This window comes from Papio anubis, chromosome 6 (assembly GCF_008728515.1).
Source record: "Papio anubis isolate 15944 chromosome 6, Panubis1.0, whole genome shotgun sequence".
Classification (NCBI taxonomy): domain Eukaryota; kingdom Metazoa; phylum Chordata; class Mammalia; order Primates; family Cercopithecidae; genus Papio; species Papio anubis.
Genome location: NC_044981.1, coordinates 66,320,167 through 66,339,583, shown reverse-complemented (window position 1 = coordinate 66,339,583; position 19,417 = coordinate 66,320,167). Strand labels below are relative to the sequence as shown.

General features: G+C 39.0%; 1 long non-coding RNA gene across 1 annotated transcript; it reads left to right on the top strand.

The window, feature by feature from the left end:
- Positions 1–12,017: 12,017 nt before the first annotated feature.
- LOC103883777 lies at positions 12,018–13,418 on the top strand. The gene is made up of 2 exons (XR_002521605.2): positions 12,018–12,267; positions 13,343–13,418. It is a non-coding gene; the product is annotated as an uncharacterized LOC103883777 (long non-coding RNA).
- The last annotated feature ends 5,999 nt before the right edge of the window (positions 13,419–19,417 follow it).

Here is a 19,417-nt window from a genome sequence, read left to right as displayed (position 1 = left end):
CCACAGCAGCGGTGGGAAATAACCCAGAAGGCGAACAGATCCAGCTAGCTGCCATTAGCCAGCCTTTTTCATCATCCACTCCAGAATGGCATGAATGGAGAGGTCACAGTGGTCAAACTGGTAGAAAGATGTGGACCCAACAGCATAGACTTCTACTTACCAAAGCCAAGCTGGCTATTGCTGCCTCTGCATGTCTAACCTGCTAGGAAGAGAGACCAATATTGAGCCCCCAATACGGTTTCTTCCTCAAAAAGACCAACTGACCACTTGGTGGCAAGTTGGCTACCAGGGACCCCTTCTATCCTGGAAGGGCTGGCATTCACCCTCCCAGGGCTGGAAACCTATCCCCTGTATGGTTTTCCTTCACCTGTCCTCAAAACCTCATCCAGCACCACTATCTGGGGCCTAATCTGCAGGCTTGAGATCCACACAGACTAGTATCTAACCGGGGCAAGTTTAAGGGAGATGTGGAGGGAAGCTATTACCACCCCGAGGAAAGAGTGAATCTGGAGTCTAGTGAGAATGGTAGCTACAAAAGCACATGGAGGGGCACAGCTGTGTGTAACTGTTGGACCAAAGCAGGGAAGACTGGCAGAAGAAAAAAATCTGAAACTTTTTATCCACCTTCCCTTCAATTTCGTGGTTCTTCCTCCCAGCCACCCGCCTCACCGCCCTTGCCTGAATCCAACCTACTGATGCTATCCCAAAGGCTTCACCTTCTGGGAAATAGAGCAAGGCACAGAAGAGAAAATGGATCTAGAAAAAGAGTAAACGGAGGCTACTGCACACTCTATCACTTCCCTCACCACGAGATATGGGGGTTGTGCCCCGACCACTGGTTATGTCACACAGTGTCCGTGCAGAAGGAGCCAGCCTCATAGAGGTTGGGAATGGCTTTGGGAGGGCAACGCTGAAGTGTCAGCTCAGAGACAGCACTCTGAAAGGTAGGGTGCCATCCTTTATGATACAGTGTACACATTAAATTAGAAAGTTCCAAATGGCACTCTCCCCACAGGAAGAACACCTGGGTTTAGGAACGGAAGGGCACTTCTCCCCACTCCACTGTACTGTGGATGCACATGCGCAACAGCCCCAAAGCAAGGGTGTGATTACCGAGGGTTTCGACCCTGCAGCAATGAAGGTTTGAATCACACCTTCCAAAGGCAAACCACCACCACCTGCTGAGGTGACAGCTGAGGGTGATGGGAATTTAGAGTAGAGAGTGGAGGAGGGGGAGGAAGAGGAACACATGTGGCCCTGAGACCAACTACAGTGACAGGGACTTAGTTTGTTCTTAAGAGAGTAACCTGCCTGTCTTAGTCTGCTTGGGCTGCTATAACAAAAAGCAACAAACAAACAAACAAACAAAATCAACTGAGTGACTTAAAATTTATTTCTCACAGTTCTGGAAACTGAGAAGGCCAAAGTCAAGATCTCAGCAGATTCAGTATCTGGTGAAGACCCATTTCTTGATTCATAGATGGCGACTTCTAGCTGTGTTCTCAGTGGTGGAAGGGGCAAGGCAGCTCTCTCAGGCTTCTTTTATAAGGACACTAATCCCATTAGGAGATGAGGCCTTTAGGAGGTGACTGGGTCATGAGGGCTTTGCCCTGCCAAAGGCTCCACCCCCTAATACCACACTGGAGGTTAGGTTTCAACATATGAACATTCAGACAATAGCACTGCCTCTTTTAAGTTTCTCCTCAGAAAGACGGACCCACTGGAATCATCGAGGTTCTATTCCCAAACTTGGGTGGAAAAAGTACATCTGTTCAGTACAAGGGGTGGATGGTACTGGCCATGAAAAGGAGCTTCACAGATGTGCTGCAGCAAGGAGCACAGTGAGTTGACAGCCCCAGGGGCTGCCACACCCCTGCCTGGGTCCCACATGCCTCAGCCTGCTGCTCCCTGCTAATGGTGGAGCATAGTAGGTGAACTACAGCAGGCTCTGCCTGTCAGACTCAGCACTCTTCTAATGGGCTCAAGGATTCCCTGCTGGCCTGGCCAGATCTTTCCCAGAACTGCTGCTCTGTGTGCGATTCTTGCTACCCAATCCAGGGCTTCCTCTTCTTCACAGGGCTCTGACCTGCATCACAAGCTGAGGCTATGTCTCAGAGGAACCACACAGGCAGTGGCATTCTTAATGGCAGGACTAGCTTTTTAGCTCAATGATTTGTGGTTGGTTCAAGTCCTTCAAGAAGCAGGTGCTAAGATAGGATTAGACATGCAACATATTTATTGGGGGCCCCACATGTGAAGAATAAAGTGGGAGATCCAGAGAAGGTGATCGAGTGGTCGCTTGACTAATGGCCACCAAAAAAATAAGTCCATATCCCAGAACCTGGGAATGTGGCCATATTTGAGAAAAAAAGAGTCTTTGCAGAAGTAATAAAGTTAGGGATCTTCAGATGACATCATCCAGCATTATCCAGATAAGCCCTAAATCCAATAATAATGACTTATAACAGAAAGGCAGAGAAAGTTTTGGGAGAGAGAAACAGGAGAAGGCCGCGTGAAGATAGGGGCAGAGACTGGAGTGATACAAGCCAAGGAATTCTTGGAGCCACCAGAAGCTGGATGTGGTAAGGAAAGATTCTCCCATCGAGCCTCTGGAGGAAGCACAGCTTTGCTGACACCTTGATTTAAACTGGCCTCCAAAACTGCCAGGGAATACATTTCTGTTGTTTGAAGTCACCAACTGTGTGGTAACTTGTTACAGCTTCCCTGGGAAATTAATACTGGTAGGAAGAGCCTTCAGATCATGATGCAGGTCAGACCTTATAACGAGCAGGGAGGAAGGATGGAGTAGAAAGAATCAGAGACTGCAGTTCCAAGGAAGGCTTTGCTAAGCCAATGAGGAGTACTCAAACCTGTTAAAGAGGTCTCCCTTTTGTCCTTCACAGGCTTTCCACCAATGAACCAAGATACAATATTGAGCAGAACAAGCTAGCCAGAAGAGAAAGTATGAGGTTGTATTTCACCCATCTACAGTTCAAAAGCATGCAAACATGCCTCTTTTGTTTGGGAATGTCCATAGAAGTGGTACCACCATAAAAAAGAGCAAGATAGTGATGATCATGAAAGTCATGTTAGCAGTTACTCCTGGGTTACTTCTGGGAGGAGAGGAGTTGCAACATCAGGAGGGGAACAGGGAGCCCCTAGGAACTGGCAGAGTCCTATTTCTTCAAACCATGTTGTCATTACATGTGTGTTCACTTTATAGTAACTTTTAAATCATATTTACATTTTGATCCATTCTTTCATATTTGTAACATATTTCACAATTTAATAAAATAATAATAAGTTTAAGAGGCTTAGGTCATAGGACACACAATGACAATTCACAAAATAAGAGGAATATAAGTGGCCAAAAAACTTGAGGAAAGAAGTTCAACTTCACTAGTAAGTTAAAAAGTGCAAATAATTAAACCAAGAGTTACAATTTTTTACTTATCCATTGGAAAAGATGCAAAAAAAAAAAAAAAAAAAAACACAGTTAATGATGCAAGGAAGTGGGTAAGTTTATATAATCCATGAAGGGGATGAGTATACATTGGCCCAGTTTTTCTATGTAGCAATATATATCAAAACAGAGCATATATCCTTATGAGCAAAAGGCCACATATACAAATATATTTTTAAGATAATTTTTATTATTTTAATTACTAAATAATGTTAATATTTTAATTGTTACTATTTATATATTCTTTATAATTATTTAAAGACAGTATTTAGACAAATATACAAAGATATTTAAGATGTGTATGAAGTCGTACATTTATAATAATTGGGGTATGCTATACATCCATGTCTATTCAATCATTGCAAATTATGGTGTGCAAAAGCCTTATTTATTCACAAGGAAAGATGATCACAATAGGTTAAAAAAAAAAAGTAGGTCAGAAAGCAATATGTAAAGTAAAACGATACTTTAGTAAAAATATGTGTGTGATGGGTGACTTGAAGTCAGGTCCCTCACTGGATCCCTTGCAGACATTCCTCAGCACCAGCCCAGAGTCTGGTAGCTCCACTGGGTAGCTAGACCCAGAAGAGCAATAACAGACACTACAGTCTGGCTCTCAGGAAGTCTCCCTTGTAGAGGAAGGGAGAAATCACCACACCCCATGAAACAAAACAATCTGAACAGCAGGCCCTGAGTCCTAGATCTTTCTGCTGGTGGGAAGTTTCTTACAGCAGAGACACAATTGCAGTGTTGGGTGCAGTAGAGAAAGTCTTCACCTAGACTCTAACAGGTAGACAGCCTCTGTGATCACGAAGGGTCTTGGATAAAGGGTCCTTGTTTCCCCAATACATCACTGCAGATGCAGCTGGGGCTTCTCCCATGGGAATATAGCATGGACGCACCTATAGACGACCTTCTTAGAATAATTCAGGATGACTGAAGCCCCACAGGAGGAGTACTCTCCAGATTCAGGCTTGCACAAGAGGCAGAATCACAGTTCCTCCCTACTTACAACATCAACATTCCTACAGATGAAAAGATATGCCTGTCTGGTCTGAATAGCCAGAACACTGGGACAGGAGTAAAGCACAGAGGTAGATAGCTTTCTTGCTGGCCTGGCAGAAGATTTGAGGTGGCTTCCACCCCTCACTCTGATAAATCATCAGCACATCTAATTGAGAGTTTCCCCAGCCATCTTCATCAAGGCTGGGACCTCTGCCCACCATTGGGTATTACATCTACCCAACTGCTTTAGCTACAGCTGGTGCCAAACTAGGGATACCTCCCTACTGGCCTGAAGCCTGAACCATCTACTCAGTAAATAAAATACTGGGGAAAAACTGAATAAATAAATAAAGCGTACACCACATGAGAATGAGATAAGCTTCAATAGATCCCTGTTATTCCAACCCTATAGGAGACAGTAAACTTGTCCACACACCAAATGCACAACTACTACCACCAGCATCTGGGAAAGCCAGCACACAAAGATTCTTTATAACTAAGGAACTCATACAGAGTCTTCACCCCTACAAGCACCAATAATCAAATTCAGCTATAATAAACTATTAACATTAAAGTCAGATCCTTAAGAGGGAAAAAAACTTAAACACAGTCAAATCAAAAATAAATTCAAGAACATTTTGAAGAAATAGTCTATTCAAATGGAGAAACCAGAAAAGTAATACTGGTAATTTGACAAAACAGGGTTCTATAACACCCCCAAAAGATCACACTAGCTCCCCAGCAATGGATCCAAACTGAGATGAAATCTTTGAAATACCAGATAAAGAATTCAGAAGGATGATTATCAAGCTACTCAAAGAGATACCAGAGAAAGGTGAAAAACAACATAAAGACATTTTTTTAATCCAGAATATGAATGAAAACTTTTCCAGAGAGATACATATCATAAACAATAAACCAATCAGAACTTCTGGAAATGAAAGACACACTTAGGGAATGCAATGGAAACTTTCAACAATATGCTAGAACAAGTAGAAGAAATAATTTCAGAGTTCAAAAACAAGACTATTGAATTAACCCAATCTGAAAAAGATATAAAGAAAAAAAAAAGAAATGAACAAAGTTTCCAAGAAATATGGGATTATGTAAAATGACCAAACCTAAGGATAATTGGTGTTCCTGAGGGAAAAGAGAAATCTAAAGGTTTGGAAAACTTATTTGAGGAAATAATTGAGGAAAACATCCCTGGCCTTGCTAGATATCTAGATATTCAAATACAAGAAGTACAAAGAGCTCCTGGGAAATTCATTGCAAAAAGATTATCACCAAGGCACATAGTCATCAGGCTATGTAAAGTCCGCACGAAGGAAATAATTTTAAGAGCTATGAGACAAAAGAATCAGGTAACTTTTAAAGGAAAACTCATCAGACTAACAGCAGATTTCTCAGCAGAAACCTTACAAGCCAGAAGGGACTGGGGTCCTATCTTTAGTTTCCTTAAATGAAGTAACTGTCAGCCAAGAATTTTGTATCCAGCAAAACTAAACTTCACAAATGAAAAAGAGATAAAGTCTTTTTCAGACAAAAAAAGGCTGAAGGAATTGCCACTACCAAACTAGAACTGAAAGAAAAGCTAAAGGAGTTCTAAATCTTGAAACAAAAGCTCAATATGCACTGAAATAAAGCCTCCTTAAAGCATAAATCTCACAGGGACTATAAAACAATAATACAATTAAAATATATATATATATATAGGTAACAACTAATATGATGAATATAATGGCACCCCACATCTCAACATTAACATTGCATGTTAATGGCTTAAATGCTCCACTTAAAAGATACAGAATGGCAGAATGGATAAAAGCCACCAACAAAATACCTGCTGTCTTCAAGAGACTGCCCTAATACATAAGGACTCACATAAATTTAAGGCAAAGAGTGAAAAGTGTACTCCAAGGAAATGGAAACCAAAAGTGATTAAGAGTAGCTATTCTTATATCAGACAAAACAGACTTTAAAGCAATAAGAATTAAAAAAACAAAAAGATAAAGAAGGACATTATATGATGTTGAAAGAATTAGTCCAACAAGAAGATGTTATAATCCTAAATGTATATGCACCTAACACTGGAGCTCCCAGATTTATAAAACAATTACTACTAGACCTAAGAAATGATATAGACAGCAACACAATAATAGTAGGAGACTTCAATACTCATTTAACAGCACTGTAGTGATCATCAAGACAGAAAGTCAACAAAGAACCAATGGACTTAAACTGTACCCTAAAACAAATGGACTTAACACATATTTATAGAACATTCTTCCCAACCAGTACAGAATATACATTCTTCTTGTCAGCACATAGAACATTCTCCAAGATAGACCATATGATAGGCCACAAAACAAGTCTAATAAATTTAAGAAAATCAAAATTATATCAAGTATCTTCTCAGACAACAGGAGAATAAAACTGGAAGTCACCCCCAAAAGGAGCTCTCGAAACTACACAAATACATTCCATGCTTATGAATGAGAAGAATCAATATTGTAAAAATGACCATATTGTCAAAGCAATCTACAGATTTAATGCAATTCTCATCAAAATACTATCATCATTCTTCACAGAGCTAGGAAAAAAATCCTAAAATTCATATGGAATCAAAAAAGAGCCCACATAGCCAAACAATACTAAGCAAAAAGAACAAATCTGGAAGCACCACCTTACCCAACTTCAAATTATACTATGAGGCTATTGTTACCTAGTACTATATTCTCCAAGATAGACCATATGATAGGCCACAAAACAAGTCTCAATAAATTTAAGAAAATCGAAATTATATCAAGTATCTTCTCACATTACCCAACTTGAAATTATACTAAAAGACTACAGTTACCTAGCACTGTAAAATCAGGCAGTGAGTACCATCATATTACCCAACTTCAATTATACTACAAAGCTATAGTACTAATACCATATAGTATGGCATGGTGCTGATATAAAAATAGGCACATAGGCCAATGGAACAGAACAGAGAATTAGAAATAAAGCCAAATACTTATAGCCAACTGATTTCAACAAAGCATACAAAAGATAAAGTGGGAAAAGGACACCCTATTCAATAAATGGTGCTGTGGCAAGCCACATATAAAAGAATAAAACTGGATCCGCATCCCTGACCTTATACAAAAAATCAACTCAAGATGGATCAAGGACTTAAATCTAAGACCTAAAATCATAAAAATCTTGGGAGCTAACATCAGAAAAACTCTTCTGGACATTGGCTTAGGCAATGAATTAACTACTGAGACCCCAAAAGCAAATGCAACAAAAACAAAAATTAATTGGATCTAATTAAACTAAAAAACCTCTGCGGAGTAAATAATAATAATAATCAGCAGAGTAAACAGACAACCCACAGAATGGGAGAAAATATTCCCAAACTATGCATCCAACAAAGGACTAGTGTCCAGAATCTACAAGGAACTCAAACAAATCAGCATCAGAAAAAAACAACCCCATCAAAAAGTGGGCAAGGGACATGAATAGAAATTTCTCCACAGAAGATACACAAACAGCCAAGAAACACATGAAAAAATGCTTAACATCACTAATCATCAAGGACATGCAAATTAAAACCACAATGAGATACTACCTTACTCCTGCAAGAATGGCCATAAATAAAGAGTCAAAAAACAATAGATGTTGGCATAGATGTGGTAAAAAGCGAACACTTTTACATTGCTGGTGGAAATGTAAATTAGTACAAACACTATGGAAAACAGTACGGAAATTCCTTAAAGAACTAAAAGTACAACTACAATTTGATCCAGGAATCCCACTACTGGGTATCTACCCAAAGGAAAAGAAATCGTTATATGAAAAAGACACAGGCACATGCATGTTTGTAGCAGCACAATTCACAATTGCAAAGATGTGGAACCAACCGAAGTGCTCAACAACCAAGGAGTGGATAAAGAAAGTGTGGCATTTACACACCATGGAATACTACTCAGCCATACAAAGGAATGAAATAATGTCTTTTACAGCAACTTGGATGAAGCTGCAGGCCATTATTCTAAATGAAGTAACTCAGGAATGGAAAGCCAAATATTTTATGTTCTCACTTATAAGCGGGAACTAAGCTATGAGGGCATAAAGGCATAAGAATGATATAGCAGACTTTGGGGACTCTGAGGGGATGGTTGGGAGGAGAGGAGGGATAAAAGAGTACATATTGGCTACAGTGTACGCTGCTCAGGTGGCAGGTGCACTAAAATGTCAGAAATCACCACAAAAGAACTTATCCGTGTAACCAAATACCCACCTGTACCCCAAAAACGATTGAAATTTTTAAAATCACCAATTAAAAAATATATACGTGTGTGCATACACACATATGCTCATATATAACACTGAAAGAATCTAAAGGAACAGAAAATAAACATAATTATCTCATGGTGAGATTATGATGATTTTTTGATACATTTTCATATATTTTAACTTTCTTTAAACTGGCAAATGTTATATTTATAATCAGGAAAAAGTAAGTAAAATATTGGAAGTATCCTTTTTGAATTTTTAATTTTTGTGAATACATAGTAGTTGTATATATTTATGGGTTACATGAGATATTTTGATATAGGCATGAAGTGTGTCATAATCACATCAGGGCAAATGGCACATACATCACCTCAGGCATTTATTATTTATGTTACAAACAACCCAATTATACTCTTAGTTATTTTTAATGTACAATTAAATTATTTTTAACTATAGTTCTCCTGTTATGCTATCAAATATTAAATCTTATTCATTTTTTCTAACTATTTTTGTACCCCTTTACCATCCCCATTTTTCCCCATATCCCACCCCTGCTACCCTTCCCAGCTTCTGGTAACCATCCTTCTACTCTCTATCTCCATGAGTTCAATTGTTTTAATTTTTATCTCCCACAAATAAGTAAGAACGTGAGAAATTTGTGTTTCTATGCCTGTTTTATTCCACTTAATGGCCTCCAGTTCATCCATGTTGCTGCAAATGACAGGATCCCATTCCTTTTTAATGGCTGAATAGTACTGTGTTGTGTATATGTGCCACTTTTTCTTTATCCATGTTATCTGTTCATCTATCCACTCATGGATACTTAGGTTGCTTCCAAATCTTGGCTACTGTGAATAGTTCTGCAATAAACATAGGAGTGCAGATATCTCTGATATACTGACTTCCTTTCTTTTGGGTATATACCCAGCAGTGGAATTGCTGGATCATATGGTAGCTCTATTTTTAGTTTTTTGAGGAATCTCCGAACTGGTCTTCATCGTGGTTGTGCTAATTCCCACCAACAGCGTACAAGGATTCCCTTTTCTCTACATTCTCACCAACGTTCGTCATAGCCTGTGTTTTGGATAAAAGCCATTTTGACTGGGGTGAGATGATATCTCACTGTAGCTTTGATTTGCATTTCTCTGATGATCAATGGTGTTGAGCACCTTTTCGTATACCTGTTTGCTATTTGTATGTCTTCTTTTGAGAAATGTCTATTCAGATCTTTTGCCCAGTTTTTAATTGAATTGTTAGATGTTTTCCTATAGGGTTGTCTGAGATCCTTATATATTCTGGTTACTAATCCCGTGTCAGATGGCTAGTTTGCAAACACGTTCTCCTATTCTGTGGGTGTCACTTCATTTTGTTGACTGTTCCCCTCACTGTGCAGAAGCTTTTTAACTTGACATGATCCCATTTGTCCATGGGAGTACTCCAATGTGTTCAGAGCCAGTCAAATGTTGTATAGCAGGGCACATGAACCAAAGTAAGTCCCCAACTAAATTTTAATATTTTATTTACTATAGGGACTCACTCGCAGTGCTGCCACGTAAATATTTTTAGATGAATATTTCCCTTTTCCTGAAAGTTCTCAATATATCTACCTACCACTTCTGAACATTGGCAACAAAGGCTCATGTAATTTTCCTTTTTCTATGTTATCATAATGAAAACAAACAAGTTTTTGAAACTAAAAATTCTTGCAGGAAGAATCTCTATCAATATTTATTCATTTATTCAACAATTGAGCAATTTTAGTCCAATGGGAAACTGAGACAAATAAATATGACATTATAATACAGAATGATGTTATGATGGAGCAGATAGCAGAGCTGCTTAGAAAGCACCTGACCTACCTTGTGGCCTTGCTCCTTTCCATCCCTCCTCAGGGACTCCTAGCAGAAACTCGAATAATTTGGACTTCTTCAAAATCAATGAGAAGATGTCTTTAAATATCTCATGTAGGCCTACAAACAACTCTGATGTATGTACGAAGGTGGTAGTAAGGGAGAAATGAAACGAACATCAATCATACATAAATCTCATTCTTTCTGACTCTTCATCAACAGTGAATACACATTATAATCTGAATAAATTATACTGCCACATGGTTTAGGGGGATATTTCTGTTTCAATGCAGAGAGTGAGGGGTTTCACCACTGGTCACTTGATCCATAGACGTTGGTGGATGCCTCATAGTATAGATAGATGCATTTCCCATCTATTGACCAAGGAACAAGTTCAGGGAAAGGAACTGGATTTGTAAGAATCATCTATCTTTCTTCTTGCGGCATACATACAATGCTATATACTGTAAATTAGATGTATGTTAACATATGCTTATTCATAATTATTTATCTAATTGTTGCAAAAATCCCAAATGTAAATCTTACTTCTGCCTGGGCGATAATATTAAAAGGCTCCCATGTTCTTTGTGCAGTTTCTCAAATTGGCATTAGTGGTTCATTAATATTTAAGAGACCTGCAGTATCATATTAGCTAATCATACCAAAGACTATCTTTGGAATCTGTCAAGCATAGACCTGGCTTCTATTTTTATAGCTTGATGTGCACCATAGGCTGATCCAACTATTTTTAAAACTATCTATCAATCCCACTTTGCCTAGAAGAAAATTGTCTGCATTAAAATGCATACTTTAACCAAGGTAAATATCACCTAAGATTAATATAATTTGAATTGCTATTTCTGAGAAATAAAAATGGCAAATACATATCCTCCTTGGTTCTTTGCACAAGGGGGCCGATTTTTGTAAAGCTAAAGGAGTAAGTCCTCTGGAAGGATTTGTATAATGTAAGACAGGACAAAGGATATCCACCATCCCTCAGGCAACCCATATGGCTCTTCTGCTCTTGTTCTCCACTAGGTGCAGGTACTCCTAAACACGCACCAGAATATTCATCTGGATATGAAGTTATATGCAATGATCCCCCATTTGGTCATGTCCAGGAGACCTTCAGAACTAAATAGGAATATGTCAACATCAGGTGCAGAGAATATCTTTGTAGTGTTGACTGCATTCTCTGGTGACTGTGTAGAAACAGAAAAAATACTAAGGATTTCTCAGTTAGATTTAGTATTTACTGTATATAATCTTTGCCAGCCATTTCCAATAGTAAATAAACCATTATCAAGTGCTTACTGTATAAAAGGCACTCTCTCTGCTGGACCCTGTGGGAAAATCAAAAAGGCTAAAAGAGAACCTGCCCACAAGCCCTTACAACCTAGTTGTAAGGAGACTGTAAATATGAGCTGATGGCCAACTAGTAAAATGAGGCATATATATGCACTAGATACTGGGGCAGGTTATGTAAGGAAGCTCTTATGAAAGCTGTTTATTTAATACTAGGCAAAAAGTCCAAATTTCGGTGTATCGTACACTGGTTAATTCTCCCTGACCAGTAGTTTCCTCACTTTCCACAGAGCAATCTCCCATCTTTAACAGATGAAGCTTAACACAAGAGCAACACCAAAAACCGTGAACAAGAAGGTAAGCTTATAGTGTTTCTTTTAAAACCTTTCCTCATTGTGTGTCTCTATCTCTTATAGTTTATGTTTAACACTAACCACCAACATTTTAAGGGTTTTTAACAGCAAAAGCATTTATGAGTTTAGAAACATTTGTCTCATTTATTCCTTGATATTTGGAGAAGGCCTGATTAGATGGTGTCTTAGCTCTGGTCTTCTAGAAAACAAAGCTTAAGGCAAAGATTAAATTGCTAACAACTTATTTGGGAAGTGCAAGCCCAGGGCAGTGAGGATAAAGAAAAGGGAAGCAAAGGAAAATGTAATGCAAAGTGTTACTGTGTTAGCTATTGCTTCACACCTAGCCATGGAGAAACGCAGAAGTTGCTCAGCAGGTGTATTCACTCAGCAGCAGAACTTCTCCAGAATGTTGTAAGGAGGAAGGACACCTTACAGTAGTCCACATGACAGACCAAAGAAGGGGAACTAATAGCCAACTGCCATCTCCCTCTTCCCTTTGAGCAAGGTTTACCCCATTGGAGACTAACTCCCTGCATTTGAGGTTGCATGAATCAGCCCCATCTGTGAGTGCTCAGATTCTATTCAGCTCCCTGGTGACTGCTAGATCTCATTCACTACAGTGTGGTGCTTCATCCAAGTTCAAAAGTGGAGGGCCAAGCAGTGCAGGGGAGAGACGGAGAAAACATTATTATTGCGGCATTATTGAAGACACTGGAGAAGGTGTACCAGATCTGTACCAGATGGAGATGGCTTACATAACGTAATCTCAATTTCTCTTTACAGCTCTCAAAATATTTAACAGAATCGTTTTTTAAACAGTAAGCATACAATAGCTACTGGTTCAACAAGCAGCATGAGACACTCTAAGTCTATGGGTGGCAACCCCCAAACTTGCAGATATAATGTCTGTAATAGGCAGAAGAATGGCCCCAAAGATATCCATGTCCTAATCCCCAGAATATGTAAATAGGTTACTTGGCAAAAGGGACTTTGCAGGTGTGATTAAAGTTGAGATAGGAAGATTAGCCTGGAATTATCCAGGTGGGGAATTCTAATAACAAAGGTCCTTAAAAATATAGAAGGGAAGCACAAGGGAGGTCGGAGTAACACCATGTGAGAAGGGCTTCACATGCCACACTGCTTTGAAGATGGAGGGAAAAAAGGACACCAGCCAAGGAATGGAGGCAGACTCCAGAAGCTGGAAAGGGCAAGGAAACAGATCCTATCCCAGGACTATGGAAAGGACACAACCCTGCTTACACCTTTATTTTAGTCCACTGAGACCCGCCATGGCCTTCTGACCTACAGAACTGTAAGGTAATACATTTTTGTTGCTTAAGTCACTACGTTTGTGGTAATTTGTTATGTCAGCAATAAAAACGAATACTGTAGTCTCCCCTTATCTGTGGTTTCACTTTGTGCAACTTCAGTTACCTGCAGTCAACCACTATTTGAAAATACTAAATGGAAAATTCCAGAAATAATTCATAAGTTGAAATTGTGTGCCGTTCTGGGTAGGGTGACGAAATCTCACTCTATCCTGCTCCATTCCACCAGGAGGTGGATCATCCCTTGGTCCAGTGCATCCACGTGGTACATTCTCCTTGCCTGTTATCACATAGTATCTGACTCAGTTATCAGATCAACTGCCAAGGTATCAAGTGTTTGTGTTCAAGGAACCATGATTTTACTTAATGATGGCCCCAGAGATCCAGAGGAGTGTGCCGGCAATTCAGATATGCTACATGCAAGCCATAAAGTGCTTCCTTTAAGTGAAAAGGTGAAAGTTCTTGACTTAACAAGAAAATAAAATGTCTTCTAAGGTTGCTAAGATCTATGGTAAGGACAAACCCTCTATCTGTGAAATTGTGAAGACGGAATATGACTTTTATGCTAGTTTTGCTGTTGCAGCTCAACTGAAACAGAAAAGCTGCGACCACAGTGTATGCTCAGTGCTTAGTTAAGATGGAAAAGGCACTAAATCTATAGGTGGGAGGCACAAATAGAAACATGTTTCAGTTGACTATAATCAAGTTTGGTTCTATTCTTGGTTTCAGGCATCCACTGGGAACCTTGAAACATGTCCCCCAAGGATAAGAGGACTGCTGCACAATGTCTAGGAAATAAGCCATTTCTGTGAGGCTCTTCTGTCCTTCTGTCACAAACCTTAGTTCATTCTCACCATACAATCACTTTTTTTTTTAAGAAATAGAAGACTTAAATTGTGTGTGTTTTATATGATGTTGGTTTTATAACATCCTTAATTAGTTAGAAAAATAACATGTTATAATGTTTAATGATGCAAATTTAAAACCATACCCACTAAAAGAGATGAATTTTTTTAATGATAAAGGAGCCCTTTACATGAATGGAAAGAAAAAGGAAACATGCAAATAGTATCCTCGGTTGTCAAATATAAAGGAAAGGAAGGGAGGAAAAAGCAAGCAGGAAATTTGGTACCAGATTTGGCCCAGTGTGAGGAAAAATCTTCTAAAAATTAAGTTGCATGAGATATCTCCCTATCTCAGAAACAAACTTGAGAGATGACTGTTTAAACACAGTTGGTATAAATATTTGATAGATATTATGAATGAAATAAAAGCTTCTGATGTGTTACCTTGATGGTTCCCCTAGCCTTAAAATCTTGTGATTAATCTAGGAAATAATTATATTGACTTTATTTTATTAATGGCATAAAAAGTAGAAATACCAAAAAAATAGAAACTAGATACCAGGAGTGTATCTACAGGCAAATGCAAAAAAGAAAAGTCAAGCTGAGTTAAGAGGAGAAAAGGAAACTCTGAAATGCAATGTCTATTATATTAACCATTGCTAGAAGTACATATTAAGATTGACTTATGTGAGGTATCTCTCTAAAAGAAAAAATGTGCCATATCCCAGGTATTACAGAGACATAGTTTAAAATAAGGAAATGGTGGCAGGAAGTATTTAAGATATCAAAGAGCTATGTATATAAGAGATGCGTAAACCTGACAAAGAGGAGATAGATGACATTAGTACTGGTGAATGACCTAATATTTTATAAAAGAAATGATGATATTAAGAACTCTGGCTAGCAAAAGGAAATCGTTTTGGCAGAATTTGCAATATGGACAAAAATGGTGGAAAGGTAATTCTTAGACATGATAACATGGTAAGAAGTACATTTTAGGATAGATTTTCTGAATGTCATAAAAGATGGAAATGACACCACCATTGCTTACAAGGGATTTGAAATGTCCAGAAATTGTTTAGAGACTGCACTATAGAAAAAAAAAAAATAAGGAAAATCTGTTTCCTAAATGTGCTGAAATGTGTTTACAGCCTTACATAAATTATTGAACAGTCAGCATCCTGAAAGCACATTTACACTTTCGTCCTTGGAAATGAATCAAATGTGTAATGAGGAAGACCAGAGCAGAGATGTTGTAAAATGATTCCAGGCTGTCTACATTTACAGTATAATGGGCTTGGTGGGATTAAGATATGGCTTAAAGGTTCACATCACTAACCTCTTTATGTCTCATCTGTCTCTCTGTGCAAAAAAAGGTTCTGACTAAGTGAGCCCTATGTTTCGTACAGCTCCAGAGATTAAGGCTATGCTTTTCAGTATGGCCATGTAATATTTTTTTGACCCCAATCTAATTTTTATTTAACCCAGGCCTCTGTGTAATAAGTTATCATGCTCTCGTCTTCACGTTTCCATTTATAATGATTTGAAACTTTCCTGTCTTCAACAGTAGGAAACTTTTCCGCTTTTCAACAATCCAAATCTACTTATTCCTTGGCCTATACCTGCAAATCTCATGTTTCATGATTGTAGTTAGGGTCCTACCTAGTAACTACACTCTAAACTAGCCTGAAGTTTTTTTACATCTCAGTTACTCACTCTATCACTCACAACTCTTTAATTTGCTTCTAGATCACATAGAAGCTTTTGAATATGTATTAGTTCTCTATTGCTGCAAAACAGGGCAAGAGATGGAATGGAAATGGGGTGAGGGTGAGTTCACTGGAAGTCTTTACGAGAATGACAGTGCACTTCAGATTCCCTGCCCTAATCCTCACCCTTTATCTCTCGTCGCTACCCCAGCACTAAGCACAGTAGGGCATTTTACTCCTAGTCAAGATACAGGGATGATTTCTAAAGAAACTGAATTAACCATCTGGGAAAGCTTAAGGCTTAAGGTGTAGGATTGGAAGTTCAGCTAGCTTCCTACCAGCTAGTGCTTATCAGCAGACACACCCTGCCCTACCTCGTGATCCATGTATGCACAGTGTACCCAGAGCAATGTCCAGCCTATGGTAAAACTCACCTACTGTCACAAAGCAAGTGTGATACGTAAGTGAAGAGGTTCTTCTGGCATCAACATGAGCATCAACATTAAAAAGAAAACCCAAGGTAAACGATCAGAAAATCTGACTCTGGAGGAAATGTTATTCAGGAGAAAAAAAGAGCACTTAAAAAAATAAAGCTACCAAACACTGGGATGAGGTTGTAGGAGACTAAGAAAAATAAGCAATGTTAGTAATATCTTTTGAAGAAAAAAAAGAAAGAAAGAAATGTCCATACCAAATAAAAATATGATTGCAAAGAAAATTTATGGAAGGACTACAGGTAAAAATAACAAGTATACCTTATTTAAATAAGCTGATTTTAAATTCAGAAACAAGCATAGAATCATAAATCTATACATGTTAAAAAACATCTCTGGCAGAAGGAATATCAGTTTCTATTAAGCTTTGAAGAATTTCTTCTCTTTCTCACTGCTACACAGGGAGGGAAAATTATATTCTAAGGTAGAAACAGATGTGACCTAGAAAGAGATGCTTGGGCCCTCTTCCTAAGTCAATCACAGTGTGATCCAGAAAGCACTGAGTTCAGAGCAAGCAAACCTTGTGAAATGAGAGGTGTTTTCCCTCATTCCCCTCACCGGCTGTGCGATGGTGGTGTGGCTCGCTTCTTTGGTGCTCTACTGCTCAAACCCCTAGGGGAAGCATGCAGATGGGCAGGTCATGGGGGGTGGTTTTGGGCTCTGACCCCATGGCAGCATCTAGGGTTGAGTGTTTCCAGGTCCCAAAGCCCCAGCGGGTGTGTGTTACAGTGTGCTCTTTCAGCTTTGCTGTCTGTAAGTGGCTTGTGTTAAACAGCTCAATTAGACCCTTTGCCTTATCTCAAGGACAGCAGGCTTTCTGTATCCCGGGGTTCTTGCCCTAGTGTACTGGAAAAATCGGATCATGAAACAGGAGTGCTTGTCCTCACTTAGGTCCGTGGGCACAGGCCCAAGGGTGGAGCCTTTGCCAGGGACCCAGCCCTTCTCTACCCAGCACTTCCCTGCCCCTCTCCCATATCACTTGGGCTCTAGTTCTGTCCCAGCCGGTAATTACTGAGCATCCTTAAACAAATCATTTCACATTTATGGGCCACTTCATCTGTAAAATGAGGCCATTTAATTACATGATCTTTGAGGCCCATTTCAGCTATGAATTGGTGATTTTTTTTTTCATAGAGAGACTTCAGAAATGTACCAAAAGCAAAATCTGAACTAAGATGACCCATTTTTTGCTCTATTTTTATTCAAGAGAAAACAGCAGCATACGGACCACAGCCATTCAAGAAAGCCTCACCATCTACCTAAAGAATAGTTTTACATCCCTGCTTTGAAATAGACATTTTGAAATATACTTAAACCTACAGAGAGAGAATAGAAATATACCAAAGGGTGTGTCAATACAAAGTGATATTTTTTAAATTATGGGGAAATGGCAAAAAAATAATATCATGGCTTGATGTGTGTAGCTGATCAGAGTCCTGAGTGATGAGTAGGATTTACTTCCTGAGTCTGGATTTGTTAGAGCATCAGCCATAAAAACAAAATTAGATAAGCTATACATCTGGACTCACCTCTAGCTTCATGCATCTGCCTCCCCTGACCAAAAGGAGGAATATGCAACAGAAGTGACCACGGGCCCTTTCCACCCAGCCCTGCACAGGGGGAGATGACTTCTCTACTTGCTCCTCTGTGAGTTTCCTTCATGATTTACTTCCCTGCAATTACTCCTTTCCACACACAGAGATCTTCTCTACAGGTACTATAAATCTGGCCTTCATTTGTGTAACACTTGCTAGTACACAAAACTCCCACTTGCTAGTACACAAAACTCCCTCACGTAAGGCCTTTCCATTGATAGTCTCAACAACCATGTGAGATTAACAGAACAGGATGGAAGAACTCGGGCTCAGAAAAGTTTTGTGGCTTCTGTTTCACAATCTGCTAAATCAAGGCAAGGCCAGCATTCCTTATAACATCAAAATAAAAACGAAAACACAAGGCACCAAGTGACCAGAGCTCACTTAAGTGTTAGTTTTTGTTTCCCCTATAATTAAAATGTTAACCATGACCCATACACACTGGCACACATTGTCTGAAGGTTGGAGTCCTTGACCTTCCCAAAGACCTTGGGCTCCAGCACTGGGACAAGACAGAAACACTTGGCTTATAGCCTCTGCAAGCACAACCCAGTGACTGTCTCTCATGCACCTTGATCAGAAGAGAGATTGAGTGTCTTTTGGAAAATTAATGAGTAAACTTCTCCCTTATCTATTTTTCTATCTATCCATTAATATCAAATTTTAGCAAAATTCTCCACCTACAAGAAACTTTGTACAAAGACTCTCAAGGCACTGTATAATTCTCTCTCTTTGTTGAAGATATATAAACTACATAGGGGCCCAGTTTTATTCTTCATAAAGAAGTAATAGTTGCGCCAATTAGCTCCATTCACTTCTGACAAAAGTAAAACGTTTAAAATATGTACCCTTACACATCTCTATCTTCTACGCCTGTATCATTACACATCTGTACCATTCTACACCTGTATCACTACATATTGGTATCATTCCACACCTGTATCACTACACATCTGTATCATCCCACGCCTGTATCGCTACACATCTGTATCATCCCACACTTGTATTACTACACATCTGTATCATTCCACATCTGTATCACTACACTTCTGTGACATCCCACACCTGTATTACTACACATCTGTATCATTCCACACCTGTATCACTACACATCTGTACATTCCACATATGTATCACTATACACCTATATCACTACACATCTGTACCATTCCATATATGTATC